Source organism: Otolemur garnettii, unplaced genomic scaffold (genome assembly GCF_000181295.1).
Source record: "Otolemur garnettii isolate 467f Iridium unplaced genomic scaffold, OtoGar3 scaffold00145, whole genome shotgun sequence".
NCBI lineage: Eukaryota > Metazoa > Chordata > Mammalia > Primates > Galagidae > Otolemur > Otolemur garnettii.
This window is the reverse complement of record NW_003852540.1, coordinates 3,482,154-3,490,727: the sequence shown is the minus strand read 5'-3', so window position 1 is coordinate 3,490,727 and position 8,574 is coordinate 3,482,154.

The window sequence follows — 8,574 nt, the reverse complement described above, 5'->3', positions numbered from 1 at the left end:
GGGACCACAGGCGCCCGCCACAACGCCCGGCTATTTTTTGGTTGCAGCCGTCATTGTTGTTTGGCGGGTCCGGGCTGGGGATTCGAACCCGCCACCTCAGGTGTACGTGGCTGGCGCCTTAGCCGGTTGAGCCACAGGCACCGAGCCGGTAATTTTTATTTTCACAAATTTTCTGACCCATATATTGGTTTTATAATCAGAAAAATGTTACCACACTATATTACTAAATGAAAATGATTATACAATAATGTACAATGATTTCGCATTTGCTATGTAAGAAAATATGTGCATATAAAAATACTAAGAAATATTTCATTTGAGTAATGGAATTAGTTTTATTCATTATTTTCTAAACTTTTTATAATGAAAAGAACTGCTTTTATAAAATTAAGCTGTCAAAAAAGGGAAAAAGTTGGCCTATGTCTTATCAGAAATGGCCTCCCATTCTTTGGGATCTTATGTCTCTAGAAATTGGCTAACTCACCTTTGGCTATGGGTCTACTTCCCATCCTAGTCTTTCTTCTGAAAGCTCCTGGGGTAGCCACCATAGCAGGTGTCTTCAGCTTGTTTTTCCCCTAGCATATCTAATCTGCTCATCCTGCTGCTTTACTCTGAAGACCCCAAGATCATTAAGGCTACTCTTACAGTCTAGGAGAGCCATGAGGAACCACATTAAGGCAGCAGCACCACGGAGGTGGAGAGGTTGAGCTGGGCTGGGGAGAGATTTCTAAGGTGCCATTGGTAGGATTTAGTGGAAGACTTTAGTGCTGGGTGGAAAAGGAGAAGGAAGAACAGAGTTCTAGCATCTGGAAAGCTAGGTGGATGGTGATTAAGACACAGGAGAAGCAGGTCAAGACAAGTAGGTGCTGCATCTAGGTGCAAGTAGGAGACATCTAGTAGGTGGTTAGGTCAGTAGGTGCTGCAAATTAAGGAGAGCTCTGGATTTGGGCATGATGAATGTATGGGTGAATTGCAGCTGGGTGGACAAAATCAGCCCAAGTGGGAGAAAAAGAGCAAGCAGGCCCATGGACAGAATCCTTGGGATTCTCCCTTTAAGAGGTGGGAAGAAACCTGAAAAGGAGGCGAGGCAGCAAGCATACAGGCAGCATGATCACCCCACGGGAGAAGAGGTCACGAAGTAATGGTTTACTGTGGTTTTACCATGGAGTAAGCAGCAGCATAAGCAGACTTGTCAGGATTCACAATTAAGTAAATTTCTCTAAATCTGGATTTATGGCTTTCCTCAAAAAAATCAGAAGATCCAACAACCCTAGCCATTGCTTATAGTATGGCAATGCCAGCAGGAGTTGAATGAAACCTATTCCCCGTTAGTTTGGGCATGAATTCTTTCACTTCTTGCTCTGCCCCTGGTGGAGCAGATGAGGAACTGTTTTTGTATCTGTACTGGTCCAGAGCTCACTGACATATTGGCCAAAGTTTGGCCCAAACAGCTCCCAAATAGATCCACATTTGGCCCTGAAGGCAGAAATCCTAGGACAAATGTGTCTGAAATAAGGATCCTACGTTAGACCAGATCAGGACTCCCCTTTTCCCAGCAGGAGACACAATGTTTCCAAATGGCAGGTCTCCAGGAGCAGGTCCCTGCTCGGCAGTGCTCTCTGGGTAGCTGCCTCTTTCTGGACTGCAGTAGCACATGGTACTATTTCCCTGGGGTATGACTGGTTGCCAGAGCCAGCCAAACCCCCAGCTGGGAATTTCTTGGCTCTGGTTTCTAGATCTCTGGGGCTACAGTCCCTGAATGGGTCTACCAGATGGCAGGGAGCCTTTGCTTTTCTCCACATTTCCATGTTCACACAGCCTACCTGGGGAAGAGGACTGCTGTTTTTTGACAATTGCTGCCTTCTCCAGCAAGCTCAGAAAGCACATTAGTTTTGTGTTGTTCTGTAAGTGAAATATTTGGAGCTGCCTTATTAAAAAAAGAATTAAACCTCTTCCATTATTACACAATTAGGTATTGTTAAAGAGTCATTACTAATTATCAGTTATTTCACATTGATTCTGGTCCAACATGTGCTTTCACTAACTACTTAATTATGTACACTACTGCCAAATACAAAACTCTGTGAAGAATTGGTAGTATGAATTAAGAACTAATTATAAATAATTTCACTTACTAAATCTTATTGATCAAAGGCTAGAAAATATTACCATAAAGTACTAAATTGTGAGTTGGGCAGAGAGGCTTTTTCTCTTACCCAGCTGAATCTCCTCTCTAGAGGTGGGTCAAATGAGTCTGGAAGTATATTTCCATCCTAAGTCTGGCACTTGTCATAGAATTCTGACATTTGGCATAAGATCCCAGCCTGAGCTTCTTAGACCTGGGTTCAAATCCCATTTCTTTTTTTTTGAGACAGAGCCTCAAGCTATCCCCCTGGGTAGAGTGCTGTGGCATAACAGGTCACAGCAACCTCCAACTCCTGGGCTCAAGTGAGTCTCCTGCCTCCGCCTCCCAAGTAGCTGGGACCACAGGCGCCCGCCACAACGCCCGGCTATTTTTTGGTTGCAGCCGTCATTGTTGTTTGGTGGGCCCAGGCTGGATTCGAACCCGTCACCTTAGATGTATGTGGCTGGCACCTTAGCCACTTGAGCCACAGACGCTGAGCCTCAAATCCCATTTCTATGGCTTGGATTTGCAGATGACCTTAGGGCAAGTCACATAAGTTTTCTGAGCTTCCATTTCCTTTAGCTATCCCAAAGGGACACCACACCACCTGACAGGGTTAGTGAATGAGACACTCTGTGTAGAAGATAAAGAATCTCATATCAGTTCTCTGTTCCTCCCTTCATAACATGTTAGTATGGATTTTGCTCCTGGTCGAAAGGTGGTACTCTACACCTCCATTTATATGCCTGAAGTCTGGGCCTTTTCATCTGAGTCCAATGGCAGATTTTCTGACCAAAAATCAAAAACTAAAGAGATGAGCAAGCAGAAAAGCCTGCTCTTTGTTTATGCCCTTGCCTGGGTATTTCAAGCCTTCTGTCACCCAAGTACTGCTACACCCTGTGAAGCAAGAATCCCTCATCTTTTTTATATGAGGAAGCCAAGGCGTAGTAAAACAGACTTACCCTCTATGAGGAATGGAACTGCTCTTTTCTTTCACTCCCCTAGAGTGGCTGGAAAAGTGTCCTGGATTTATACATCCTTTGCTCTTCAGAGATCATACACAAGCCAATTCTGCCGCATCTAATTGAGCTTTCTGCTGCACCCCTTCTCCTATCAGTTCTCTGGCTCATAGTAAGCACCCATGATCCCTCTACTTCCCTGAAAAAAGCCTAGAATCCCTTATCTTTCTGCTTAGATTGAGAGAGGTAGGTAAGCTACACCTAACAGGGCATACAGAGGTGCAAGGGCTTCACTCAGTCACTATACAGTTCCCTAGACTAAAAAGCACAACCTCCAACAGGCAGCATTAGCTGTTCCAAAATGGAGTATTAGCTGTTCTAACCAGCAATTAAAAAAATAAACCGCTGTTTTAGTCATTTGGGTGAGTCACAGCAGGGAATCTGAATGTCTTCATTGAGCAGAGCAGAGTGGTGTATGTGTGACACTCCATTGTTAGTGGGGTGAGCCCTGTGCAGGGCTCTCTAGTACTGTACTGGCACTGCCCAAGAGGTGTACACTTGGGATGATTAGGAAGGTACAAGACCATCAACACCCTGCTCCATGAAGCAGAAGCCAACTTCAATTAAGCTTCTTCTTACTTTTTACTGAGGCTAATGTCCATCAGCAAAAACCAAATCTCCTGAGCACCAACTTCCCTAAAAATAATATGTCAAGTCCCTTTTCTCGGGGAACCCCCGGATGGTTATAAAACTGCCACACCTTTTGAGACTTTCCATCTTCTAGAGGGCTCCTGACTTAGTTTTCCAGACTGAACCTTCTTCCTCCTGATATGCAAAACTGTTGGGTGGCCACCCACAATATCAGATCCTGTGGGTAGAGGGAACTTCATGAGCCCACACAGACCCCTGGGTTTGTAGTACACATATTCTACACAGAAACCCCTCTTGTGAGGTACAAGACCTAGATTACCTATATAACATCCACCACACGGAAGCCTCACCAACTTCTGATGTTACATGCCTGTTAGTCAGCTAACTAGATAAACCAAACTAGAATCAACAAAAGAACATTAAAAACTGTTTCTTTCTTGGCGATCTCTATGTTACTCTTCTTGGAAGAAAAGGCTTTTGAAAAGTTAACTGTTCTAAGATAACTAAACTTTGCTCTTCCAAGTATCCCCTTTAACTAGATAACAATGAAAAGTTGATCCAAAGGACTGGCCCAACCTAGATATATTCTAGAGTAGAAGGGCAGATGAAAAGAAAAAAAAAAAAAACAGTCAACTGGGAACATACACCTACAGAACATTAAAAGGTTGAAAGGAATTATGCCAGATTAAAAAAAGACCATGGATGTATTTTTTCCTTCTTTCTATTTTTATTTTTCAAATTTCATTTATGTGAAAAATGTAAGCGTTTACATAAAAATACAAATCTGGGTAGCAACTGGCTGTTTCAAGAAAATACTATAGACATGATTCCACTCCCACAATGACGTTAAGGTGTTTGATATAAGGTCCAAAGATGCCCCCGTGTGGTTACAGAGGGAAATGGCTTAAGGAAGATGGAAGGGTTCTGGCAGCTAGTCAGGAACTCAACAACTCACTTCTTTTAAAAGGCCTTGGATTTTCCAGCTCTTGCATCTTTTCCACACTTTGCAGCTTTACCATTCCTATCAGGTTCTAGTATGCACATGGTAAGCTTTGACTTCCATCAAGAGAAAAAAACATTTTATATTTTAAAAAATGTATACTAATCTGTGTGAAGCCCTGAGATCAGCTGACATGCCACCACCACAGAGCTGCCAGCCCAAGTAGGACAAGCATCAAAGCTCTGGTGTGGCAACTGTTGGGCAAGGATGTGGGGGGAAGGAACCAAATGGATGAAGCAAAGCAGATTCCAAGGAACAAAAGCAGCTTTAATGCACCTCAGAACACAAGCCCAGCTTCTGTTCCCATTTTAGTTATCAAGAGATCACAAGCCAATTTTAGGGACCAGAATAGAATTTAAGATAATTCCACAAGGATTTATTTTCATGCCAATCCACCAACAATGAACTTGACCTGTCGACACTCACAGAGAGTATCACTCAACATAGAAAAAAGATTCTATCTGCCCATACCATATACGTGGGAGAGAGCACTATCACACATCACATGTTTTCAAGCATATGCATGACCACAACAATTTGTAGATGACTTTTTAAAGTGTTTTCAATGTTCTCCCATTAGATAGCCTAAGAAACAGGCTATTCTTCTCAGAAGAGGAAATGATGACATCCAAATGCAAGGAAGGCACACATAGCTCTAGTATTCCTAACACTCTGGAAGCTTCCCATGTCACATAATTTTTAAATTCTTTTTTGGGGGGGGTTGCAGTTTGGCTGGAGCTGGGTTTGAACCTGCCACTCTCAGTATATGGGGCCGGCGTCCCACTTACTGAGCCACAGGTGCCACCCATAACTTTTACATTCTAAAATCATTAGCTTAGCAGCTATAAAACTTCCTCCATGGCACCAAGCCTTAAGTCTAGGGATTAAAATACATACAGAAACAGACATACATTTTGTGCTTCTAGCTACACAGTGTATTCTCTGGGAATCCCTAAAACTAAGGCCAATACTATGCCAGAAAGATGTATGGAAAAGGCAGGAAGGCTGGGTGCGGTGGCTCATGCCTGTAGTACCAGCACTCTGGGAGACTGAGGCGAGGGGACTGCCTGAGCTCAGAGCAATCCTGAGCTGGAAGTAGCTAGAGCGAGACCCCATCTCTACCAAAAAAAGCCAGGCGTTGTGGTGGGCGCCTATAGTCCCAGCTACTTGGGAGGCTAAGGGCAAGAGAATCGCTAAAGGAAGAAAAGAAAAAAAAAATTAAAAAACAAAACTTAAAACTAAGATGAGTGAAAGCCAATTAAAAGCAAAATTCAAAAAAAAAAAAAAGAAAGAAAAAGAAGAGGCAGAAGTATAAAGAAATACACCACTTCAGAACATGGAAGACTCTAAGATGTTAAATGAAACAAGCATAATATGAAGCTGAATATATAAAGTTAAAAACACACACTCACAAACCCCATCTGCAGGAAAAACACAAATACCAATAGTGGTTATGTGAGAAAAGAACTGAAACTGGGGGTGAATTTGTTGTAGTTTTTGACTTTTCATTTTTCTAAATCTTCTTTAATGAACATGTGCTACTCTTTCATAATGAAACAAACAATAAATACTGACTACTTACTGCGTGAATACTTGCCACTTAAGTCAATTATCCTAAAAGTGTATCAGGAAAACTAGGTTTAGGTCCAGCATATGATGCCAATGTGATTTTTTTTTTTTTTTGAGACAGAGTCTTACTATGTCATCCTCAGTAATGTGTCATGGCATCACAGCTCATAGCAACCTCCAACTCTTGGGCTTAAGTAATTCTTTTGCCTCAGCCTCCCAAGCCAATGTGGTATTAATCAGAGGTAAGTACACCAGGATGGTACAGGGCAGTAGAACAGAAAATTATTCTGCTCTATGGAGGAGTCCAAGGCCTTGGATTGAATCTTGGCTCTGTGTGACCCTGGGTTAAAAGTTTCCTCATACTGTCAAATGAATAGTTGGACTAAAATAGTGGTTCTCGGGCGGCACCTGTGGCTCAGTGAGTAGGGCGCCAGCCCCATATACCGAGGGTGGTGGGTTCAAACCCCGCCCCAGCCAAACTGCAACAAAAAAATAGCTGGGTGTTATAGCGGGAGGCTGAGGCAAGAGAATCGCCTAAGCCCAGGAGTTGGAGGTTGCTGTGAGTTGTGACGCTACAGCACTCTACTGAGGGTTAATAAGTGAAACTCTGTCTCAAAAAGAAAAACAACAACAACAACAACGAACTAGTAGTTCTTAATCCTTAGTGGATTACTGATCTATGTTATGTACCCAAGAGGACCAAATATATATGCTCACAGGCCTTTTAGAAATAATTCCAGGAAGCTTCGAGATTCTCTGGAGTTCAACGGACCAGTTTAAGAACAATGGTTAATATGGTCTCTTCTCTAGCTTTAGCACCATTGCCAGAGGGAGGCATACTAGTTCCATTTCTTCTATCTCTGCTGAGGGCCTGATCTAGCTGCTGCCAATACATGGTAAGGTTATCTATCAGCTTTCTGCCCTAACCAGCAGCCACCTCTCAAAAGGTGGCCTAATGATCCACCCCCAGTCATCTTTGCAGATGGCAAGGAGCTCTGGCACCATATTAAAAGGTTTTAGTCTAGGGAGGCGCCTGTGGCTCAGTGGGTAGTGCACCGGCCCCATATACTGAGGGTGGCAGGTTCGAATCTAGCCCCAGATAAACTGCCAACAAAAAAATAGCCAGGAGTTGTGGCAGGCACCTATAGACCCAGCTACTCCAGAGGCTGAGGCAAGAGAATCGCGTAAGCCCAGGAGTTGGAGGATGCTATGAGCTGTGACGCCATGGCACTCTACCGAGGGGGATAAAGTGAAACTCTGTCTCAAAAAAAAAAACAGATTTTAGTCTAAACAGAATCCTACACTTCTGATGTAAAATCAACCTATGAAAGTCAAACACAGCAGAGGGTTATGAAGAGACCAACAGAACAAAAAGAGACTCCAGTGGTATTTCTGCTGAACCTTGTCATTCTGATTAGCAGCATGTTTTAAGGACATAGATGGTGACTCTGCCTCAGAATTCTTCATGGTGAATAGGTAAGCACAGAGAGGATTACAAGAAAAGCCACAAAATGCAGAATTTGATCAGCAACACATTATCTGCCAATCATTTCTATCATCAATCACCCACTCAGAGCCAAGCTAATATCTTCCCTAACTCCAGGATTCAAACAGGAATGATAGTTTTCAATTTTGAATATTCTTATGTTGAAAACAAAGTAAGTTTCATTTCTAATATTGATACAAAAGTTATGTAGCAGTAAAAGTACTATAAAATGATGCTTTCAACAGGCCAGAGCAGGGTATGGGTGTATTTCTTGTGTTTCAGTCACATCTAGGAGTTTTGCTTACCTAATTCTGCTTCTGAAATAAACAACATCAAAATAGGAATGCACCATTCCCCAGATCAGCCCTTGGTCCTGGCATTACTAAGCTTTCCTTCCAACTCTCCCACTGGGTCAGTTATTTTCTCAGGACTAATGCAAGGTCAATCATTCTTATGAACCCATAGTGAGTAGAATCAGTCTTGAAGGTGACCTAGAAGAGAGAATCGGGGCCTGTCTTCCCCGGTATACACTGCCAATTGTAGGCCAAGAGAGCCACCCCTCCTCAAGAAGCACTCTCTGGTGAGAAAAAACAGTGCTGTCCAGGCCAGACTCCATGAACAATCCTTTTGGCCTCAGAGCAGCAGAAAGATGAAGGGACCAGCTTAAGTCAGCTTTAAACCCCTCATGAGTTTACTGACGGCTTTTTGTTGTTACTGATAGAATTTTTCCTCCTGAACTACCATATTACAACTCCCTGTAACCTTAAAAAAAGCGGGGAAGAGA